The 25,853-nt window shown below is 42.3% G+C and overlaps 1 protein-coding gene across 3 annotated transcripts in view; it reads left to right on the top strand.

Annotated features, from left to right (window-relative positions):
• The window catches only part of LOC115196855 (potassium voltage-gated channel subfamily G member 4-like), a 56,522-nt gene that overhangs the window by 29,386 nt on the left and 1,283 nt on the right, over positions 1 to 25,853 (top strand). The window lies entirely within an intron of this gene.

Below are 25,853 nucleotides of genomic sequence, written 5' to 3' on the forward strand. Positions count from 1 at the left end.
AACACTGAGCTAGGCTGAAACACCTGCATTTTGGAGCTGCCTTACTCAAGAAAACAAAAAGAGACCATGTTTGTATGCGGCTTTAACTCAATGATATATTGAATGATGGGTCGCCACTGAATGTATTGTAAATAACCTTTAGTATCCAGTTTAATAAAATAAATAAAAATACTATAGGCCTAAACAGCAGGGGTGCGCCTCTTTGGTTTTATAAGTGGGGGACACATAACCAGTCGGGGGTCCAGGTGTCCTCCCACAGATTTCTTTGGGCATCTAAAGCTAATTTCCTGCATTTGTACACAATCCAATATGCCGTCTCTAGAAAAAAAAGTAGGCAAAAATGCCCACAGTCATCAAGCTAGAGAGATCACTATTAAATATGTTTAATTGATGAATAAGACTGAACTAGATCAAAGGTAGTTCATAATTGTGTTGCACCTTGAACCAATAGCCTAACAAATGAACAACTCTTTTGGTTGTCTTTATTATGACATCCTCTACATCAAAATTCAGCTACACCAAACAGCCAGCCTAAGCCGGCCTGCACGCTCGACCCCAACCAGTCTAGTCAATAACTCAACTCTCTTCCAACACAATTTCCTTCCCAGTTCACACCTTTTTTTATTTTTTATTAACAAGGGAAAGGTTTGGAAACAAAAAAAAACACATACACCTCAAATATACACAAATATACATTAGCAAAGTTCTGTCATACTTTCCAGGTCTATGCCCAAACTTGTAATTTTAAAAAGAATCTCTCCAGAAATAAGTCTCTCACTGTTGCCGCCTGTTTATAGACCCCCCTCAGCTCCCAGCTGTGCCCTGGACACCATATGTGAATTGATTGCCCCCCATCTATCTTCAGAGTTCGTGCTGTTAGGTGACCTAAACTGGGATATGCTTAACACCCCGGCAGTCCTACAATCTAAGCTAGATGCCCTCAATCTCACACAAATTATCAAGGAACCCACCAGGTACAACCCTAAATCCGTAAACATGGGCAGCCTCATAGATATTATCCTGATCAACCTGCCCTCTAAATACACCTCTGCTGTTTTCAATCAGGATCTCAGCGATCACTGCCTTATTGCCTGCATCTGCTATGGGTCCGCGGTCAATCGACCACCCCTCATCACTGTCAAACGCTCCCTAAAACACTTCTGTGAGCAGGCCTTTCTAATCGACCTGGCCCGGGTATCCTGGAAGGATTTTGACCTCTTCCCATCAGTCGAGGATACCTGGTCGTTCTTTAAAAGTAATTTCCTCACCATCTTAAATAAGCATGCCCCTATCAAAAAATGTAGAACTAAGAACAGATACAGCCTTTGGTTCACTCCAGACCTGACTACCCTCGACCAGCACAAAAACATCCGGCGGACTGACGGACTGCACTAGCATCGAATAGTCCCCGCGATATGCAACTTTTCAGGGAAGTCAGGAACCAATACACGCAATCGGTCAGGAAAGCAAAGGCAAGCTTTTTCAAACAGAAATGTGCATCCTGTAGCTCTAACTCCAAAAAGTTTGGGGACACTGTAAAGCCCATGGAGAATAAGAGCACCTCCTCCCAGCTGCCCACTGCTCTGAGGCTAGGAAACATTGTCACCACCGATAAATCCACGATAATCGAGAACTTCAATAAGCATTTCTCTACGGCTGGCCATGCTTTCCTCCTGGCTACCCCAAACCCGGCCAACAGCTCCACACCCCCCGCAGCTACTCGCCCAAGCCTCCCCAGCTTTTCCTTCACCCACCCAAATCCAGATAGCAGATGTTCTGAAAGAGCTGCAAAACCTGGACCCGTACAAATCAGCTGGGCTAGACAATCTGGACCCTCTCTTTCTAAAATTATCCGCCGCCATTGTTGCAACCCCTATTACCAGTCGGTTCAACATCTCTTTTGTATCGTCCGAGATCCCTAAAGATTGGAAAGCTGCCGCAGTCATCCCCCTCTTCAAAGGGGGTGACACTCTAGACCCAAACTATTATAGACCTATATCCATCCTGCCCTGCCTTTCTAAAGTCTTCGAAAGCCAAGTTAATAAACAGATCACTGACCATTTCGAATTCCATCGTACCTTGTCCGCTGTGCAATCCAGTTTCTGAGCTGGTCACGGTTGCACCTCAGCCACGCTCAAGGTACTAAATGATATCATAACCGCCATCGATAAAAGACAATACTGTGCAGCCGTCTTCATCAACCTGGCCAAGGCTTTCGACTCTGTCAATCACCGTATTCTTATCAGCAGACTCAACTGCCTTGGTTTCTCAAATGACTGCCTCGCCTGGTTTACCAACTACTTCTCAGATAGAGTTCAGTGTGTCAAATCGGAGGGCCTGTTGTCTGGACCTCTGGCAGTCTCTATGGGGGTACCACAGGGTTCAATTCTTTATACATCTGGCCCTTCTTTGGACACTGTGTTAACTAACCTCCAAACGAGCTTCAATGCCATACAACACTCCTTCTGTGGCCTCCAACTGCTCTTAAACGCTAGTAAAACCAAATGCATGCTTTTCAACTGTTCACTGCCCACACCTGCCTGCCCGACTAGCATCACTACTCTGGATGGTTCTGACTTAGAATATGTGGACAACTACAAATACCTAGGTGTCTGGCTAGACTGTTAAACTCTCCTTCCAGACTCATATTAAACATCTCCAATCCAAAATTAAATCTAGAATCGGCTTCCTATTTCGCAACAAAGCCTCCTTCACTCACGCCGCCAAACATACCCTCGTAAAACTGACTATCCTACCGATCCTTGACTTCGGCGATGTAATTTACAAAATAGCTTCCAATACTCTACTCAGCAAACTGGATGCAGCCTATCACAGTGCCATCCACACTTTTTGCCAGTCCTGTCTGGTCCAGCGACGGTGCCCATAGGCGACGTTTTTGCCGGTGATGTCTGGTGAGGACCTGCCTTACAACAGGCCGAGGACCTGCCTTACAACAGGCCTACAAGCCCTCAGTCCAGCCTCTCTCAGCCTATTGCGGACAGTCTGAGCACTGATGGAGGGATTGTGTGTTCCTGGTGTAACTCGGGCAGTTGTTGTTGCCATCCTGTACCTGTCCCGCAGGTGTGATGTTCGGATGTTCAGATCCTGTGCAGGTGTTGTTACACGTGGTCTGCCACTGCGAGGACGATCAGCTGTCCATCCTGTCTACCTGTAGCACTGTCTTAGGCATCTCACAGTATGGACATTGCAATGTATTGCCCTGGCCACATCTGCAGTCCTCATGCCTCCTTGCAACATGCCTAAGGCACATTCACGCAGATGAGCAGGGACCCTGCGCATCTTTCTTTTGGTGTTTTTCAGAGTCAGTAGAAAGGCCTCTTTAGTGTGCTAAGTTTTCATAACTGTGACCTTAATTGCCTAGTGTCTGTAAGCTCTTAGTGTCTTAACGACTGTTCCACAGGCGCATGTTCATTAATTGTTTATGGTTCATTGAAGAAGCATGGGAAACAGTGTTTAAACCCTTTACAATGAAGATCTGTGAAGTTATTTGGATTTTTACGAATTATCTTTGAAAGACAGGGTCCTAAAAAAGGGACGTTTCTTTTTTTCTGAGTTTAGATGGGTCGCCCCGTCCTGTCCCTCGGGGTCCACCACCCTGCAGCGCCCCAACCCAACACACCCCACTCAGGTTTAGGATCTTAGTGAAACATTCATTATTGGTTCGGGTGTGTTAGGCCAAGGCCAGAGTGACAACACACAGGACGGCAGAACCCCAGGGCCAGGACTGAGCAGCCCAGCAGCTAGGTATTTCCCCTGACGTGGACATGTTTTCAATACAGACTTCTTTAGTCGTACTGTATTCCATATAAGGTATCCAGACCTTATGAAACTTGCCCAGTATACCTTTAATCTTGTAATAAAGAAAATCTAGTCATACATAACTTGACATTGTGGGAGGATAACCATACTTCCATTTAACCTCTTAATGGCAATATCTGGTAATTTAACCTATTTCTTAAGTTATTTTCGCGCATTTGATATTGCCTATAGGGTGCAACATTTCTGGGACCATGGCTACGTCACATACACCTAAAAAAGAACGTTGCAGGACTGCGGTCTGGTTTGGGACCAGTTCTTGCGGTAGCAGGTGGGAGTCGGACAGAAAGCCAGAAGGTGGGGGCAGAGCGGGATGAAGAAATCGTTCCAGCTTAGACCTCTACTGTGCACCATGACAGTGAAGCCTGTAAAGTTAGAGCTGTTTATTACTGTCAGTGTGAAAAGTAGGGAATTAGCTTGGGAAACTGCCAGATCAACAATGTTACATTGCCATACTGACTTATAAAACTCACATTGCACTGAAAAAAATGTCATAATATCTATTTTCAATCGTTTGGCCGATGGTTTCATCGTTTGATTCAGGTCTAGTGTGATTGAGGCAAAAAGAATAGCTAACGTTAGCCAACTTTTGGCCAGATCTCTCTCTAACGGTACCTCAACTGGCGCAAGCTAGCCTAGTTCATTTACCTATGAAACGGGACAAAACATTTCCATACAAACAACAGATAGTAATAATAGCCACCTCATATTGCTATCTGACAGATAACTAGAGGCTAGAGCTGACCTGGATGAGGTAGCTACTAGCTAGTGTAGCTTATTCATTCACCTCAGTCGAGAGGAGATGAAACATTAGCTAACGTTACATGTCAGTTACAATACTAGCTCAGCACTGCGAATAAACAGTTGTTTATTTCTGTTAAGTTAAACAGCAGTTACTTTGCCAGCTACATCAGTCAACTAAATAGTAGCCTGTTTTTGCTCTGCTTTCTTTTACAACTCAGTGAAAGAGCGCAACACATACACACTGAATTATTGTCAACTCTCCCATTCTGGTCCAGCCAGCCTTCCAGAAGCTTTGCCTTCACACAGCCTGTCATCCTGCTCTGTGTTGTCCGTGGTCCTAAATCCAGCTGACTGAACACTCCAAACAGCCTACCTGTCCGCTCGGAGGTGTCCGCATGGTCCTAAAGCACACGGTTGCTCCTTTTTTATCACATTGCAATGATAAATCTGTGGGGGGGAAAAAATTGTAACTTCAGAACGTGTGAAAGTTGCGCCCCTGCTAAACAGTGCCAAAGTGGAAAAAGCGACATGCTGGGAGCTCGACTGTGGTTTAATTCCCTCCAACTCATTGATCAGTGATGATTCGCTAACTGAACATCAATGTGCATGCAATATGATAACATACTGTATAGCAAGACGCGTGGTCAAATTTAAAAAATGCATGGATAAAAGCGACAATCGATAAAAAGCACAAAGGAGAATGCATGTTAGCAAATGGCTTTATAAATTAATAAAGTGTCAATCTACTGTAAATGTAGCCTAAAGAGTCCTTTGTATTGAAGCCTACATTATATTGGGCATTGGCTATTGGCTTCGCTCATGCTTACAGAAAGCTATGTGCCTTTATTTACAGTTTGGACATCTTCTGCACTTTATTGATAGCTCTGAAAATGCTAAAATATTCACAGAATATAATGGAATAAAGTAAAATTGAAAAGGATTGCATTATGTATTATTTTAATATCTGATATAGCAACTGAAAGACTATTCACCAGCCGCCCACTGTTCATTCTGGCTAGATCTAATGGTAGGCTACAGGTGAAAATTAGGCCTACGCATTATACCTTGCCATACACTTGGCATGCACTGCGCTCTATCATAGTCCGTCCCATGCATCCACAATACATTTGTAGTTCAGTTTAAATGTTGCTATTAGTCCTTGGCCTTTCTTTAGCCTACAATGTTTTCAAATATTTGATTTTGCGCAGGCATTGGAGGAGGGAACTGGAGAACCCTTTTTCTATCATTTGGGACAATATCTCTTCACAGATATCTTTATTTCTATGTATGCCTATTTTATTCTGAGTTGGACGTGGTATTGCAGTGTGGCATTCAATCACAGTGCCAGTAGGCACTTGGTTTCTAATGAAGAACTATGATCTTAACTCAACTTGCCAATCTGATTGTTTTGAGAGGGCAGGCCAACTGTGACTTTGGCCAAATATGCAGTTGAGTTAGAAGTTCACATACACTTAGGTTGGAGCCATTAAAACTCGTTTTTCAACCAATCCATAAATTTCTTGTTAACAAACTATAGTTTTGGCAAGTCGGTTAGGACATCTACTTTGTGCACGACATAAGTAATTTTTCCAACAATTGTTTACAGACCGATTATTTCACTTATAATTCACTGTATCACAATTCCAGTGGGTCAGAAGTTTACATACACTAAGTTGACTGTGCCATTAAACAGCTTGGAAAATTCCAGAAAATGATGTAATGGCTTTAGAAGCTTCTGAAAGGCTAAGTGACATCATTTGAGTCAATTGGAGGAGTACCTGTGGATGTATTTCAAGGCCTACCTTCAAACTTGGTGCCTCTTTGCTTGAAATCATAGGAAAATCAAAAGTCAGCTATGACCTCAGAAAAACAATTGTAGACCTCCACAAGTCTGGTTCATCCTTGGGAGCAACTTCCAAATGCCTGAAGGTACCACGTTCATCTGTACAAACAATAGTACGCAAGTATAAACACCATGGGACCACGCAGCCGTCATACCGGTAAGGAAGGAGAAGCGTTCTGTCTCCTAGAGATGAATGTACTTTGGTGCAAAAAGTGCAAACCAATCCCAGAACAACAGCAAAGGACCTTGTGAAGATGCTAGAGGAAACAGGTACAAAAGTATCTATATCCACAGTAAAAATGAGTCCAATATTGACATAACCTGAAAGGCCGCTCAGCATGGAAGAAGCCACTGCTCCAAAGCCGCCATAAAAAAGCCAGACTACGGTTTGCAACTGCACATGGGGACAAAGATCATACTTTTTGGAGAAAGATCCTCTGGTCTGATGAAACAAAAATAGAACTGTTTGGCCATAATGACCATCGTTATGTTTGGAGGTAAAAGGGGGAGGCTTGCAAGCCGAAGAACACCATCCCAACCGTGAAGCACGGGGGTGGCAGCATCATGTTGTGGGGGTGCTTTGCTGCAGGAGGGACTGGTGCACTTCACAAAATAGATGGCATCATGAGGGAGGAAAATTATGTGGATATATTGAAGCAACATCTCAAGACATCAGTCAGGAAGTTAAAGCTTGGTCGCAAATGGGTCTTCCAAATGGACAATGACCCCAAGCATACTTCCAAAGTTGTGGTAAAATGGCTTAAGGACAACAAAGTCAAGGTATTGGAGTGGCCATCACAAAGCCCTGACCTCAATCCTATAGAACATTTGTGGGCAGAACTGAAAAAGTGTGTGCGAGCAAGGAGGCCTACAAACCTGACTCAGTTACACCAGCTCTGTCAGGAGAAATGGGCCAAAATTCACCCAACTTATTGTGGGAAGCTTGTGGAAGGCTACCTGAAACGTTTGACCCAAGTTAAACAATTTAAAGGCAATGCTACCAAATACTAATTGAGTGTATGTAATCTTCTGACCCACTGGGAAAGTGATGAAAGAAATTAAAGCTGACATAAATCACTCTCTACTATTATTCTGACATTTCACATTCTTAAAATAAAGTGGTGATCCTAACTGACCTAAGACAGGGAATTCTTACTAGGATTAAATGTCAGGAATTGTGAAAAACTGAGTTTAAATGTATTTGGCTAAGGTGTATGTAAACTTCCGACTTCAACTGTATATGCTTTCATTGTCCAGATTTGTTTACACTTCAAGGATATCCGTGCAAGATGTGTCGTCGACTACCTCCGGAAGATCTCATTTCAATCAGATCACAATGCATCTTTTGATTGTCTACACCTGTCAACAAATGTGGGCACAATCAGAATGTAGACGAGATCAGGACAACAGACATGTTAAAACCAGGTATAAACGGAGCTTAAAAATAAGACCCTGGTTAAGGCCCTGTCCACCTCCCACACTATCATTTTCCATTCTCCAAATGTAGAAATACTCACTGAAGCAAACAGTATCATCAATCAACAGCCTCATTTTACACTTAAAAACAGCACCGAATTAAAGATGCATTTATATGAAATTGGGTATAAACAAGTCTCCCTCTTAACTTTCTGTGCCGTGCTGGGATGTAGGAGTCAAGCAGACTAAACTGGTGGATGGGACGGCTGAGATAGGATAGAGTAAACACACACTGGGCTGACCTTTTCTACCTCTCCTCCACAGAGGTGTTTATGAGTCATTCTCTTATGAGTCACACACGCATGCACACACGTACACCTACAGAGGCACTCAGGCCTGCTCGGTGTCTGCATGTCTGGGCTTAAGAGCTGAGATGGAGCTGGAACAGTGGATTTAACCCTCTATAGAGTCGTGGAGAGCCACAGAGGAGTAGAGGAATGAGGTGCCTTAGAGAGAGGCAGAGCTGTATGGAATGACTATTATGGATATTACAGCCTATCTGGTCATACATTCAGTATGTAAATGTGTTTTATGGTTGTCAAGTTGTGTTTAGATAAAGCATAGCAGCACATGATGTGTCTATTCACAAACAGTACAGGCACTGCACATATTTCTGCAGACAAGCAGTCATACACAGACAGACACTATAGAAGTAATAGTGGATGTACTGTGGTTTGAAGGTGACCCTGGTCATGGAGGCCCGGGCTCAGGCAGGTGTATTACCCTTGTGTTCAGGGAGACAGATAGGGTAGACAATGAGAGAGTTGTTCCCCATGTCTCCTTGTCTCCCTCGGGCCATACTCAACAGCAGGCAGCCCCCCTGCAGTGCTGCTGTCCCCAGCTAGCCAGAGCAGCACATCAGAATCCCATTCCGCCAGGAGCTAGACCGAACTAGACCGCAACCAAGCGCCTCCTCATTCTGCCAGCAGGGCACCCTAATGCCGCTGTGGTGACGGAGTGTATGTGTGCGATTGCTTAAGGGTGTGTGTGTGTGTGTGTGTGTGTGTGTGTGTGCGTATGTGCACTTGTGTAAGTGTGCGCATGTGTGTGATTGTGTTGAAAAAAAATCCACGTGCCTGATGAGTGTTTCATAAAAAAAAAGAAAAGATGACTTCCAGAAGTGTGCTTCTATTTGAGGAGATTGTACATAAAAGAGAACAGACGTTTCAGGTAAGGCACCTGCTACTGCTGTTGCTACTGCTTTCACCGCTGCTGCTGCGCGACTGAGTGTCATAACAGAAATAGAGACTTATGATGTGTGAAGGGGACCACATGCTTTCCATGTCACCTCATCTTTATCCATTCCCTCATCCCACTTCTCACCCTGAGCGAGCCATTTTTCTCCATTAAGACACAAAAGGCTGTTGTTATGGGGAATGCTGTTCTCTCCTGTGGGAGCCAGGATGCTCTCCAGCCTCCCAAACAAGGGAGATTGAGATGAATGCCTATGAGGCTGGGCTACTATATGCTATGCTTCAGGTTAACATAAAGTCTACACTACACTGACAGACAGGAAAGTATAGAGGCGTACCCATTTGGCATCTGGCTGTAGTATTTCCTGTGTGTGATGCTAGCCGAAGAAGTGAACAGACGAGTGGGGACATGAGACATTAGGGCACTCAAACGCCCTCCTCTTTGTGTTTGAGATTGAAAAGAGAGCACAAGGTCACAGTGAAATACAGTGAAGTCCATAGTTGACACCCTTGATAAAAACGAGCAAAAACAGAGCTATATTGTATGCTATACTAATACAGTTGCTCAGAGAAAGAGATTTTGTTTAATAATGAATTAAAATTATTGGAACCCCTGTTTTTAATACTCTAGCACCTTCCCTTGCGAGGATAAGAACACTAAGGTTTTTTCTGAAATGTTTTATGAGAATGGAGAATACATTGGTAGGGAACTTAGACCATTCCTCTATACAGAATCTTTCCAGAACCTTGATATTCTTCGTCTGCACTTATGGACTTCAATTCAAACCACAGGTTTTTAATGGAGTTCAACTCCGGAGACTGAGATGGCCATTGCAAAATGTTCATTTTGTGGTCAATTAACCATTTCTTAAATGTAGATTTTGATTAGTGCTTGAGGTTATTGTCTCTCTGGAAGATCCTCTTGCGGCCAAGTGTCAGCCTCCTGGTAGAAGCAACCAGGATCTTTGCTAAAATGTCCTGATACCAGGTAAAGTTAATGATGATGCTGACCTTAACAAGGACCCCAGGACCAGTTGAATCATAACATCAAAGATCCACCACCATATTTTCCCTAGTAAAAAAATCCTATATAAAATCCTATCAGATTTTGGAATCTATCCTATAGGACTGGTTCCAAAATCTGATTGGATTATTCTAAATAGGTATCTACCAGAAATCATGAAAACGGGGTTGATTTACCTATAATAAAGGCACATATATTTAGTAATAACAAACGAGAAAAAACATTTAGCATCTGCTATAACCATACAGTGACTCAAAAATGACATATAAAGCTAGCTAGCTAGTCAGCTGACAGGCAAAATGTGGCAGACAACAGACAAGTACTTGAAACAATAGAACACTATGAAAAATCCAGGAAACCAGGTCTGTTAAACTTTTGATAAAGTATGAATAGAAGGTATATATAAATACCTGGACTATTTTAATTTTGGAGAATCTCTTATACAATTGGTTAAAGTTATGTATAGTAACCCCAGGTGTAAAATAGTAAATAATGGCTACTGCTCAGAATGTATTAAATTCAAGAGGAGTAAAACAAGGTTGTCTACTTTCAGCATATCAATTTAAAGCAATTGAAATGTTAGCTATTAAAACCAGATCCAACAATATAGAGGGGTTAGAAATCCAAGGCTTAAAAACAAAAGGTGTCATTGTACGCTGACGACTCAAATTCCCTCTTAAATCTGGATCCTTGCACACCCTAATAGAGGATCTAGATCATTTTTCTAACCTCTCTGGATTACAACCGAACTATGTTAGTCGACTTTCAATTAAGTTATTGTAACTAGTAACACAGTTATCATAACTACATTTCAAGTTTACATAACAAGATGGTCTAAGCAAGGATACCATGAGATGTTAAGTGCTCTACGCTTGAAAAAGGCCATTCAACTGGATGACTGGAAATAACAAGTTGAAACAACCTTAAAAGGTTGAGTTATGAACTAAAGCCACTTACTTCAATTTATAAGAGTTAACCATTTGCCATAACAATATTCCGAGTTGAATCTTTTTCAATTTTGTTATGTCAACTTTTAATAAAGTTAACAAAATGTAGTTATCATAACTGTTACTAGATAAAGTTAACATAACAAAATTGTCTAAGCTAGGATAACGTGACACGTTAAGTCCTCTGAGCTTGAAAAGGCCACGCAACTACAAATAACAAGTTGAAACAACATGAAAGTGTGAGTTATCTGATCTAAAGACACAGTTAAAAGAGTTACCCATTTACAACCCTTGTTCAATCAACATGCACTTCAGTAAAGCCTACTTCATATTGAGTTATTGTAACAGAGTTCTCAACCTGTTTGGCTGGTGGTGCTACACTGTGGCTACGAGCAAGTCAAGCAGGCCACACATAAATAACTATACTAATAATGACAACAGACAAGCTTGCTACAGGCTGCAAGTTGAGAACCAAAATTGCTTTAATAAATTTGTTTTAACTTAATATAACCCAGTATGTACAGTTGAACAAAGTTCAGATTTAGTAAAGCTTACCTCCATTTTAAAATGGCTTAATCATTTACAATGATTGATTTACTATCAAGAGTACATTGATCGATTCAACAACTTACATTGAAATCAATTAATTCCATCTAGCTTGTAATGACAAAATAGTCCTATCGTGTATTTCATAACATTTATTACACTATGTATTAACAAACAAATACATTTACAACAATGTAATGTTCCCTTGAATGCATTTTGCTTGTCATGAGAAAAAAACATAATGCATATTTTTAGATTCATGTCTTTGGTTGCATTTAAATAGTCAGCCAAATTCTGCTGTCACTAATTGGTCTTTTAACCAATATCAGCTAAGACATTTTTTTTCTAAAAAATAAATGTTTTGTCAAACATTTTTTTATTTCACTGTCCAATAAACCCATACACATTTGTAAATGGCACCATTGAAATGGTTTTATGGCACGGTAAATAAAAATTCAAAGACAACCTTCAGAATGGTTTCTAAGACAAGTTGGTGTTGAGTGTGAAATTCTAACACGCTATAAACATTTTCAGAATGCACTGTAGTTAATGGGAAGAGATGATAGCAAATCAATGGTCTCTAACAAAAGACGGTTGTAGTTTGTAGACTGAAGGCCACACGTAAAAATTGGTCAACTTAAGTCTACCAAAAACTGAGATCTGTAAGATTTAGGCAAATAACAGCATCATTGTCCGAGGAATTAACTCAACTACTGCGAGTAAAACAAAAACACACCAATTAGATGTCTTAACGAAGAAGACGGTTCTTCAGCCCATGTACCTTTGCTGTACAGTTTTCTGCACCACTCTTCAAGAATATTTTCTGAACTACCTCAAAAGTGTACCTCAAACATTTTGGGTAATCCAGGTTCAGACAATAAAGAAGTCCAATCAAAGTGGCAAAGGCATTTGGGACATTGTGAAGCTCATGTATGATCACCTGCTCTTCTATCACAAGGGCAACATCCACATTGTCAGCTGGCATTAGGTCATCTGCTGCAGCTCCATCCACAATGACAAGTATACCGATTTTCACTCCGCGAGTGACTTCCTCAGAATCAGTTGTCTTCTGAAAAACAGAACAAAAATAGGCAAAGATTAGAGCCATTCTCCTACAAAACATCCTCCAATCATTTTTTGTACTGTTGCATATTGATGCAGGCGAGTGGGGTGGCAGGTAGACTAGTGGTCAAGAGCGTTGCACCAGTAAACAAGCATGGTCTTTAAGCATGTCAGTCAACCATGATTGCTCCCAGGTCTAGATAGAATGCATTCTCAGTTGAGGTATAACATGGTCTGTTCTTTTCCTATTTGCAAAAAACTATTGATTGTCCGCTATAGTGCCGCAAAGGCCCATGGTCATCCAACTGAAAATGAGGGGGGAAACAATGTAAAGCCTCATCTATCATTCAGTGCTGTTTTGGCAATCAGCTCTTTCTACAACATTCATTATATTAAAAGGTGCACTGTGTAGAATTCCACCTCTACTACTTACAGCTTACAAAAGCTGTAAAAACAATATTTCTAGATATTTAAAAAATATAAAAAGTTATTTAGATAGGACAATGATTCTCTACAATAAGCAATTCATTTGTTACACAAAAGCAGCCTACGACGCAAAGTTTATATTGAAGACAGACCGGCGCGAGCCCACTGACGAACAATGTTGAAGCAAAACTGATTACAATTCCTGTTCAAATGGCAAAATCAGCACTGCATGGTGTAGGGATTAATTTTTCCTATCAAAATCGCTTTTTATATTTTAATAAGAAAAATCGTTTCTAAACTTTTGTATAGAATTTGGAATTTCTCAGTGCCACTTTAATTCTGTTAATTGTCTAACAATAGGGAATTTGACATATCACTAAGGGCACTGCAGTATTGTGTGCTGCCATAGACCAGGGATGTGTGATTCGTTCAAATATGCTAAAACTTGAGCATACTTACATTTCCCAACCGTCGACAACAGCTATCAATAGTAGGTTAGGTATGGTTCCCTGTGGCTCAGTTGGTAGAGCATGGTGTTTGCACCACCAGCATGGTGTGTGCAACGCCAGGGTTGTGGGTTCGATTTCCACGGGGGGCCAGTACAAAAAAAAATAATATATGCATGAAATGTATGCATTCACTACTGTAAGTCGCTCTGGATAAGAGCATCTGCTAAAATAACTAAAATGTAGGTATTATCGCCCCAAACCTAGTATTGTGTTTAATGTATGATCCTGATTTTTACTTTGCAGTCCAAGATAAAGATTTAGTTTCTTCTGGACAAAAAAACATGCTAAATCACTATTCTCAATGGAATGTCTAGCAAGTTTTCCTACAAAACTGTTAGTTTGAGGTTCATGTAAAAAAAGAAATCTGAGCAGTAGATCTCAGCATGCTTTTTGACTGGTAAAGTGATCTTGACTCAGAAAATGTTGTTGACTACTGCTCTACACAAACATCACACAATGGGATAGGGGATCTGATGCATTCCGAGTGTTTTTTTTAGTTACTCTTTTATAACCAATTGTAAAATTACACATACTATTTTCGTTACATTGGCCTCACCAAACACACATTTTTAGATGGCTAGCCATGAAAGCTTAGGCCCAATATTAGGATCACTAATACATGTGCATGCACAGAGAAATAGTATATGTAAATCATTCTCCTACAGTTTACTCAGTTAGCAGACGCTCTTATCCAGAGCATTTTACAGTTAGTCTTACAGGAAAAAGCAATAGGCCTACTTGCTAAGCAAGCAGCTTGGCCTTAGTTACACATGTGTAGACCTTCATGCAGTAGCCCATTGCCCATACAATTGACACAGTTCATGCTATGTGGCTCCATATTCTTTAACATTTGCTTCATTGGTGTCAGAAATGAGAAAATTAGATATTGCATGTGACCTTTGCCCTCACAGACAAAACATGCATTTATTGGCTGCAAGGAATATGGGGAAAGTGTCACGCTCTGACCTAGGAGAGCTGTGTATTCTCTGTTTAGTTAGGTCAGGGTGTGATATGGGGTGGGCATTCTATGTATTGTATTTCTTTGTTTTGGCCGGGTATGGTTTCCAATCAGAGGCAGCTGTCTATCGTTGTCTCTGATTGGAAGCCATACTTAGGCAGCCTGTTTTTCCCTTTGTTTTCGTGGGTAGTTGTTTTCTGTTTCGTTTAAGTACCTGACAGAACTGTCGGCTGTCATTTTGTTTATTTTGTAAAGTGTTCGATTTTTCATTAAACTTCAAGATGAGCACTCAACATGCTGCGCCTTGGTCCCCTTTATATGACATCCGTTACAGAACTACCCACCAAGATTGGACCAAGCAGTGTGGATCAGAGGACTGGGCCTGGGAAGAGATCCTGGATGGGGCAGGACCTTGGACAAGGCCGGGGGAGTATCGCCGCCCGCAGGAGGAGTTAGAGGCAGTGAGGGCGGAACGGCGATACTGGGAGGAATGGGCAAGAAAGCAACAGGAGCCCGAGAGGCAGCACCCAAACATTTTTTGGGGGGGGCACACGGGTAGATTGGCTAAGGCGGGTTTAAGACCTGAGCCAACTCCCCGTGCTTACCGTGGGGAGCGAGTGACTGAACAAGCACCGTGTTATGCGGTGATGCGCACTGTGTCGCCCATGCGCACTCACAGCCCGGTGTGCTCGGTGCAAGCTCCTCACCGTTGTCGTGCTAAGGTTGGCACTCAGCCAGCAAGGAGTATGCCTGCTCAGCATTCCTACCCTCCAGTGCGCCTCCATAGCCCAGTACGTCCTTTGCCTGCTCCTCGCACTCTCCCTCCAGTGCGCCTCCATAGCCCATCACGTCCGGTGCCTGCTCCTCGCACTCTCCCTCCAGTGCACCTCCATAGCCCAGTACGGCCGGTGCCTGCTCTGAGCACCCGGTCCTCAGTGCGTCTCTCCAGTCCGGTGAGACCTGTTCCAGCTCCACGAGTAAAGCCTCCAGTGATAATCTATGGTCCGAATCCTGTAGAGAAGATCCATGGCCCGGAGCCTGTAGGGATGTTCCATGGCACGAAGCCTCCAGAGGTAATCCATGGCCCAGAGCCTGTAGGGATAATCCATGGCAAGAAGCCTGTAGGGATTATCCATGGTCCGGAGCCTGTATTGATGATCCCTGGCATGGAGCCTGCAGCAACTGTCCCCAGTCCGGAACCTACAACAACCCATCCCCGGCCCGGAGCCTCCGGCGACGCCCCCCGGCCCGGAGTCTTCGGCAGCGGTCCGCAGCCCGGAGTCTTCAGCGGCGGTTGGCGTTCCAAAGCCTCCGGCAATGATCCACGGTCTGGTTCCTCCGGACACACAGAAGCGGAGGGGGGGGGGGAAATCAGCGGGCAGTTGGGGTGCTAAGTCCTGAACCAGAGCCGCCGCCAATTATAGATGCCCACCCGGACCCTCCTCTATAGGTTCAGGTTTGCGGCCGGGAGTCCGCACCTTGGGGGGGGGGGGGGGTACTGTCACGCTCTGACCTAGGAGAGCTGTGTTTTCTCTGTTTAGTTAGGTCAGGGTGTGATATGGGGTGGGCATTCTATGTATTGTATTTCTTTGTTTTGGCCGGGTATGGTTTCCTATCAGAGGCAGCTGTCTATCGTTGTCTCTGATTGGAAGCCATACTTAGGCAGCCTGTTTTTCCCTTTGTTTTCGTGGGTAGTTGTTTTCTGTTTCGTTTAAGTACCTGACAGAACTGTCGGCTGTCATTTTGTTTATTTTGTAAAGTGTTCGATTTTTCATTCAACTTTAAGATGAGCACTCAACATGCTGCGCCTTGGTCCCCTTTAAATGACGTCCGTTACAGGAAGTCACTCCAGCAAAGTTGCACCAATCAAATTCCATTTAAATTGTGACAATTGTTGGCACCTCATAGGGATTCTTACTTATGAAAAAAAGGAGCTGTATTGTGGCCTTCCATGTCTCCCTTTAACTGGGGTATAAAAATAAGGTAACACACATTGAATATGCATTTTTCATCAATCACAATGTGGAAAGGCAAAAATGCTCACAAATAAAAAAAAATGGTTGCCACTATTAAACAATAGGTACACTATTAGGGCAATAATTAAGAAGTTCAAACCCAGACAACAGTACATGTGCACCAGAGGCAGTTGCACAGATCACTGATTTGACTTCTTCGTTCTGACTTACTATGCAACGTCATGAGAAAACAGTGTTTTGATGGCCTCTATTCAAAAGAGGAGGATCCCATAAGCTTTGTATAGGCTAGGCCTACTATAGCCTATTTATTTATCAACTTTCCTAATATTAGGCACATTGCTTCACTTTACAATCGAAGTAGCCTACCTGGCTGGCATGAAAATGAACAGCATGAAAAACATCCTCCATTCCTCTATTCAAATGCATACTGATGACATCTTTTTTCCCCCTGTTCCAACAGGTGCATTATATTATTTAGTAGGCTATATGTAAAGAAAATATTACATTGAGAATAGTCTGATATTCTCACCTATCATCACTTGTGATTGATGCCCAGCATGTGCAGTCTAACGCAAGAAACAGTGAATGCATTTTTTTGCCACTTTTTCAAATCATAGTCACATGCATCATGTAGCCTAGCCCATAGGCCTATATGTTTCGATAAGGTTAGTATCACAGCTAAAGTTGCCAAATAACTCCAAGCATATAGGCCAAGGACCCCTGGAACAGGGTTGGAGAGCCCATAGCCTATACAGAGCCTATTGAAACATGTTGACTGGCCACTTTAAATTATGATCCCAGCACATTAGTCTGCTTTAAAACTTGTGTAGCCTACCTGGCATATTAAAAACGCAACCTCCATTCGCTATTGGAGTGCAGGCAACAGATTACATGTTTTTTTGTGGCCCATTCCAAATAAAAAATGATTCCACACATGTAGCCTATTTGTAGGCTATATCTAAAAACCAGATTAAATTCAGAATAATCTGATGGGTTAGAATGTTAAGTGCTTGTCAAATTGTGAAGAGACTGATTAGCTATGTGTAGCCTGCTCAAGAAACAGAGCCAAGCATATGCCTTTCATGCAACATCATTAGTTGCATCATGCAGCCTTAGAATGTATTAGAAATCAAAACATATAGTTTAAGGTTTGTATCACAACTAAAGTTCCATAAATATTTCTAAATTAAGCATATAAGAGGACCTGTTTCAAATGATCACTTTAACTGCTCAACACAGAATAGCGACATGCGCACTCCCTCGGAAATCGTTTGGGGAAAAACATCCTTTATTTTTTTATTCAACTATGTTCAATTGTATTCTTGTTACTATAAAATAATTCCATGGGAATAAGAAAATCTGGTCTGCTAAATTAACTAATGTAGTCCACTACCATATGGCATAGCCAGAACAGGGCCTAACATAAGGAAGAATTCCAAAGGTCTGCATCAGTGACTTGTAGGCTATGCACTAGCCCGGAGATGCTAAACGTGTTTATGTTAATTAACGGTCAATTACCGTGAGACCAGCAGTTATACATGACAGTTATCAGCTGACAAAAAGAGTAGAGGCAGAAGCCAAAGTATAGACATTCTTATAAGACCTTCTTCTAAGATAAAGCAGCAGCCCCTGGTTTGTGATCTATCCACTGTGCTGCCGGCCCTGTCTACTGTCTTCACTTATTTATACTGCAGTCTTACTTCAATAAGAGGAGCTTGCTCTTGTTACTCAGGGTGTCTCTGCACAGAAACACGCACGCACGCACGCATGCACATACACAGCTCTTTGACAATCTGCCCACATACAGTACTGTATTCACATACTGTATGTACACAGCCATAGACACAGACAGTTATAATAGCAGACAAAACATAATTTCACTGCAAATGATGGTAATGGAGTAAATCTGGATCAATTTCCTTGTTAGGGCCAGAGAACCTCTGAAGACAAATGACAGAGAGAGAGAAAGATGAACAGAATCATACAGTAAATCTACATGGGCAATCACAAAATCAATACCACAAAATATGTTTTTTCTCTTACACTACTTAAGCTTCTATTTCAATGGGTAATTACTTTGTGGAAGTCTTGACTGTGACAATGAAACTTGAATGTTTTTATAGGTGTTTTGTAATAGCCTCTTGTGTTAGGTGAACAGAGAAATTAGGCTAGTTTTACCCAATGATTTAAACAATCATCTTTACACCCAGAACTGAATCAGCAAAGGCTGTCACAAGAGACTATACAGTTGAAGTCGGAAGTTCACATACACCTTAGCCAACTACATTTAAACTCAGTTTTTCACAATTCCTGACATTTAATCTGTGTAAAAATTCCCTGTTTTAGGTCAGTTAGGATCACCACTATTTTAAGAATGTGAAATGTCAGAATAATAGTAGAGAGAATGGTTTCTTTCAGCTTTTATTTATTTCATGACATTCCCAGTGGGTCAGAAGTTTACATACAGTCAATTAATACACTGCTCAAAAAAATATAGGGAACACTTACATTTTAGTCATTTAGCAGACACTCTTATCCAGAGCGACTTACAGTAGTGAATGCATACATTTCATAATTTTTTTTTTTTTTCCTGTGCTGGCCCCCCGTGGGAATCAAACCCACAACCCTGGTGTTGCAAACACCATGCTCTACCAACTGAGCTACAGGGAACAACACAATGTAACTCCAAGTCAATCACACTTCTGTGAAATCAAACTGTCCACTTAGGAAGCAACAATGATTGACAATAAATTGCACATGCTGTTGTGCAAATGGAATAGACAACAGGTGGAAATTAAAGACAATTAGCAAGACACCCCCAATAAAGAAGTGGTTCGGCAGGTGGTGACCACAGACCACTTCTCAGTTCCTATGCTTCCTGGCTGATGTTTTGGTCACTTTTGAATGCTGGTGGTGCTTTCATTCTAGTGGTAGCATGAGACGGAGTCTACAACCCACACAAGTGGCTCAGGTAGTGCAGCTCATCCAGGATGGCACATCAATGCGAGCTGTGGCAAGAAGGTTTGCGGTGTCTGTCAGCGTAGTGTCCAGAGCATGGAGGCGCCACCAGGAGACAGGCCAGTACATCAGGAGACGTGGAGGAGGTCGTAGGAGGGCAACAACCCAGCAGCAGGACCGCTACCTCCGCCTTTGTGCAAGGAGGAGCAGGAGGAGCACTGCCAGAGCCCTGCAAAATGACCTCCAGCAGGCCACAAATGTGCATGTGTCTGCTCAAACGGTCAGAAACAGACTCCATGAGGGTGGTATGAGGGCCCGACGTCCACAGGTGGTGGTTGTGCTTACAGCCCAACACCGTGCAGGACATTTGGCATTTGCCAGAGAACACCAAGATTGGCAAATTCCCCACTGGCACCCTGTGCTCTTCACAGATGAAGCAGGTTCACACTGAGCACATGTGACAGACGTGACAGAGTCTGGAGACGCCGTGGAGAACGTTCTGCTGCCTGCAACATCCTCAAGCATGACCGGTTTGGTGGTGGGTCAGTCATGGTGTGGGGTGGCATTTCTTTGAGGGGCCGCACAGCCCTCCATGTGCTCGCCAGAGGTAGCCTGACTGCCATTAGGTACCGAGATGAGATCCTCAGACCCCTTGTGAGACCATATGCTGGTGCGGTTGGCCCTGGGTTCCTCCTAATGCAAGACAATGCTAGACCTCATGTGGCTGGAGTGTGTCAGCAGTTCCTGCAAGAGGAAGGCATTGATGCTATGGACTGGCCCGCCCGTTCCCCAGACCTGAATCCAATTGAGCACATCTGGGACATCATGTCTCGCGCCATCCACCAACGCCACGTTGCACCACAGACTGTCCAGGAGTTGGCGGATGCTTTAGTCCAGGTCTGGGAGGAGATCCCTCAGGAGACCATCCGCCACCTCATCAGGAGCATGCCCAGGCGTTGTAGGGAAGTCATACAGGAACGTGGAGGCCACACACACTACTGAGCCTCATTTTGACTTGTTTTAAGGACATTACATCAAAGTTGGATCAGCCTGTAGTGTGGTTTTCCACTTTAATTTTGAGTGTGACTCCAAATCCAGACCTCCATGGGTTGATAAATTGGATTTCCATTGATTATTTTTGTGTGATTTTGTTGTCAGCACATTCAACTATGTAAAGAAAAAAGTATTTAATAAGATTATTTCATTCATTCAGATCTAGGATGTGTTATTTTAGTGTTCCCTTTATTTTTTTGAGCAGTATATTTGGTAGCATTGCCTTTAAATTCTTTACCCTGGGACAAACCTGTTTCCTCCACCATCTTCACAAGGTCCTTTGCTGTTGTTCTGGGATTGATTTGCACTTTTCGCACCGAAGTACGTTCATCTCTCCTTCCTGAGCAGTATGACGGTTGCGTGGTCCCATGGTGTTTATACTTGCGTACTATTGTTTGTACAGATGAACGTGGTACCTTCTGAGGTCTTGGCTGATTTCTTCTGATTTTCCCATGATGTCAAGCATAGACACAAAGTTTGAAGGTCGGCCTTGAAATGCATCCACAGGTACACCTCCAATTGACTCAAATGATGTCAATTAGCCTATCAGAAGCTTCTAAAGCCATGACATCATTTTCTGGAATTTTCCAAGCTGTTTAAAGGCACAGTCAACTTAGTGTATGTAAACTTCTGACCCACTGGAATTGTGATACAGTGAATTATAAGTGAAACAATCTGTCTGTAAACAATTGTTGGAAAAATTACTTGTGTCATGCACAAAGTAGATGTCCTAACCGACTTGCCAAAGCTATAGTTTGTTAACAAGAAATTTGTGGAGTGGTTGAAAAATGAGTTTTAATGACTCCAACCTAAGTGCATGTAAACTTCCGACAGATTTGTTTAAGACTAACAAGAAACTCTGTGTAATCCTGATTTAGCCCACTGCAGTAAAAGGTTTTAAGTAAGAGTTCACCAAGCAGAAGACATTTTTTTTTCTCTTTTTTATTTTTTAAAACATTTTAATAATTAACTAATGGAGCCTTTATCCTGACTGACGTACAATTAGGTCTTACAATCTCAGTAGCTAATCCTATTTATTCTCCTCACTCGCTATACTATAGATTCTATAGCCATGTGGATGAAGATTGAATTCATCATTTCTCCATTGCTTAAAGGCTTAAAGGCTTAATAAATACATTGAACATGATCAGAATTGTCTCACTGTCTCTTAACATCAGATGTTAAAAAACAGGTTTTCCTAAACAGCAGCTCATCTTGAATTATACAACGTGACAGCAATCCATGCTTTGTTTTAGTTTCCCTGGCAGTGTTTCCACATGCAAACATTTTAGCATTTGTGGAAATCCCATTCAAGTCATGGGACTGATATTACAATTTTTCGCGCATCATGTTCAAATAATTTATAAGTGATTTTCTTGTGCTTCACAATCAATTTGAAATACTTTTTGATGATTTGGACATGATGCACGAAACATGCTAATATCGGTCCCCATGACTTGAATGGGATTTGCGGCACAAATGCTAAAATGTTAGCATGTGGATACAGTGCCAGGGAAACTAAACCAAAGCATGAATTGCTGTCGTATGTTGTCCATAGACTGCTTACAAGGTAAGGAAACCAATGTGTCATTTTGTAATTTGGGTGAACGATCCCTTTAATGTATAATTTCTTTAGGTTTTGAACCAAAGCCTTGCAAATGAGTAGACAAATTTCACACTAGAAATTGTGGTGCCATTGAGTGATACTCCACTGCTATTCTGTTAGAAGCATCTCTGAGAATGTTGCTAAACCTTTCTGACTGTAGCCAAGTAAGCTGTCATACATGTCAGGCAATAGTATCCAGTTGCAGCTGTTGGTTGTTCACTATGTTACTCCCATTGGCCCTTTTTAATTATTCAATTCCGTCACTACATGTCACATTCTGACTTTGGAATTTGTCAATACTGATCTTGATGATTTGTTTTCCAGTCAGAGGCAAGTTGGCAGTAGCCGCATTGAATTGACTGCTGCTGTTAAAATGAGACGTCATTGACATTTGTTACAGAACAAGTCAGTGAGATAAGATTAGAGGGAATGCCTTAGCTCTGAGAAATCAAGCATCATGCAAATGAGTGGGAGGGCATCACTCTGCCTTAATGTGCTCAAAATCCCAGAGCACAAGGAATATTTATTTACCTCTTAGCCCAGGTCAGCCCTCTGGAAAGAGAGGAGGGGGGAGAATGAGTGAGGGATGAATAGATAGGGTAGAAGTTGAGAAGTCCCAGGGGTTGAGAAATGGGCAAGAGATGGACTGAATGTGAGTGAGAGAAAGGAGGAGTAGAGATTAAAGATCCATTAGTGGGGAAAGATTCCCAGATCCCTTTAGCGTAGGAAAGGTAAAAGTCCTACTGAGAGAAGTACAAATCTCCCCTCCAGTGGCCAGGTGCATGATCGCCTGTAGGAGCTGGAGGGACAGTGAGTAACCTCTCTACTTTGAGGCTAATAACCCTACAGCAAGCCTCGGGTTAAAGCCGCTCTAACTCTACCACCACTGTACTGACTGAAGAAGGCACAAAGTACACACAGAAAGATAACAATGACTCCCGCTCTGAGAGAGCGAGAGAGAGAGAGAAAGAGATTAGGGGGAGGGATGTGTGAGAAGGAGAGAAAGTAGGGGAGGGAGGTGAAAAATGAGGGTGAGAAAACAAGTGTTTGTGTGAGGGATAAAACAGGGAAAGTGTGTATGTGAGAGGGATGGTGGGAGAGAGATGGGTAGGAAGAGAGGAAGAGGGATAGAAGCCAGCCAGGGAGGGAGTGAGGGATGAGAGGGCTGATGGGAGAGGCAGGGACAGGTGAGAGTGAGGAATGAGGCGTGGATATAGCTGGGGGCAGTTTTTTTTCCGTTCCTGGCCTATGAGTGTTTAATTACCTGCCCCTCTTAAGGTGGTTAGAGGGGATTCTGGCTTTTTTGTCTTTTGGGGTCATGCCCAGTGTGTCGAATTAGTCTTTGATCCTGCGTAATGAATTGATTGTGTCCCACTTAGCTATCAATGTAGCATGCAGAGTAGGTGTTAGCTGAGGATTTATTAATTACTAGGGGCCCGGTTCAGACTTCTATGACTTTTTTTACCATTCTTCAAACCATGGTTATGATGAACTGTACACTGAATTAGAATAGGGAGCATAGTGTACAATAGTATAAATACAGTGCATTTGGAAAGTATTCAGACCCCTTCCCTTTTACCACATTTTGTTACGGTACAGACTAAAATTGATTAAATTACTTGTTTTCCTCATCAATCTACACTCAAATCCCCATAATAAAAAGCGAAAACAGTAAAAAAAGATATTTAAATAAATACCTTATTTACATAAGTATTCAGAACCTTTGCTATGAGACTCAAAATTGAGCTCAGGTGCATCCTGTTTCCATGACCCTAAGCACAGGGCCAACGAAATGCAGGAGTGGCTTCGGGACAAGTCTCTGAATGTCCTTGAGTGGCCCAGCCAGAGCCCGGACTTGAACCCGATCAAACATCTCCGTAGAGACCTGAAAATAGATGTGCAGCGACGCTCCCCCTCCAACCTGACAGAGCTTGAGAGGATCTGCAGAAAAGAATGTCAAAACCTCCCCAACTACAGGTGTGCCAAGCTTGTAGCATCATACCCAAGAAGACTCGAGGCTGTAATCGCTGCCAAAGCTGCTTCAACAAAGTACTGAGTAAAGGATCAGAATACCTATGTAAATTATATTTCAACATTTTCTAAAAACCTGTTTTTGCTTTGTCATTATGGGGTATTGTGTGTAGATTGATGAGGGATTTTTTTTCTTCATTTTAGAATAAGCCTGTAACGTGGAAAGGTCTGTGGAAAAGGTCAAGGGGTCTGAATACTTTCTGAATGCACTGCATATACCCTATTGCCCGCACTGATCATGGAATTGTGTAATGACAACCACCAAGTATTGCGCCATGCGTCAGGTTCAAACGGTAATAACAGTTTGGTTTGGGCTCCATAATGATTTAATATAGCGACTTACAGTGCACTCATCTTAAGCTAGCTAGGTGGGACAACCACATATCACATTCATAGTAAGTCCATTTTTTGTCAAAGTAGCAATCAGCAAGGTCAGAGCTAGTAAAGGGGAAAAAAGTGAAGTACGAGTGTTAGTTCACGAAAGGCTTAATTTTTTGGAGGTGGGGGAGGGTAGCTCTTCAAAGAGTTAGGGTTTCAGATGTTTTGGGAAGATGGCCAGGGACTCTGCTGTCCAAGCTTCAGGGGGATGCTGGTTCCACCATTGGGGTGCCAGAACAGACAAGAGCTTGGACTGGGCTGATCGGGAACTGCCCTCCCGTAGGGGTGGGAGGGCCAAGAGACCAGATGTGTACTTAGTACTCGGGTTAGGGTGTAGGGTTTGAGCATAGCCTGAAGGGAGGGAGGGGCAGTTCTTGTTTCTGCTTCGTAGATATTCATGTACAATTTTTATTGCATTAAAATATTATCCACTATTACTAGTGATCCTCAGCAACAACCACATGGCTGTGACAGAATTTACAGGGAAGCAAATTAAGTTAAACGAAACATTGAATGGAATGATACTAAATGTAGGCTACCAACTGAATGGGAACTAACACTAAATTGGCAGTTAAATGTGTATTTATTACTTACAGTTGCTACTGATAGAGGCTAATAATATTTAGCATGATACAAATAGTTGGAAACAAAGTCGGGGTATATAATTAAAATATTCAAGAGTGCACAAAGGTTACATTTGGCACAACATTGCCCACATTAAAACCACATTTTGTAATTCACTGTGGGAAAGGGGCAGAAATACCTGTCATATTGATACAGGATGCTTTTCAGTTTTCTGCCATATTACTGGTTTCACAATAGTCTCCAGCGATCATAAGGAAAAATCATCTAAAACAACTGCTATTGTATTTGCAATCCCTTTCTTCAAGCGGATTACTCATTTAACTAGGGCTTATCAATAGCTCTTATCAATTTATACATTACAGTGAATGGAGAATGCTGTTATTTCTCTCTGGAAAAGAAAGCAGATGTTTTTCCACTTGGAACCGACAGGGTTTGCTCGACCTTATTCAGGGTTTCCTTGCACGTAAAGGTGGAGGAATTATTAGGGAATCAAGTCAAGATCAGAATATGCTTATCTGTAGACACACCTCTGCCACACCTCCATTTCTGTGATCTCCACCCCAAATGAATAGATGGCTGGCACATGCGTTTCCCCATACTAAAGTTCATGGTCAGAATGCGCGCAAAGAGGAAAGTGCATGAAAAAGGAATGAAGTTCCATTTAGGCACGTGTAATTCCTCCCTAGATGATGATCTAACCT

The sequence above is a fragment of the Salmo trutta genome, chromosome 7 (genome assembly GCF_901001165.1).
Source record: "Salmo trutta chromosome 7, fSalTru1.1, whole genome shotgun sequence".
Lineage (NCBI taxonomy): Eukaryota > Metazoa > Chordata > Actinopteri > Salmoniformes > Salmonidae > Salmo > Salmo trutta.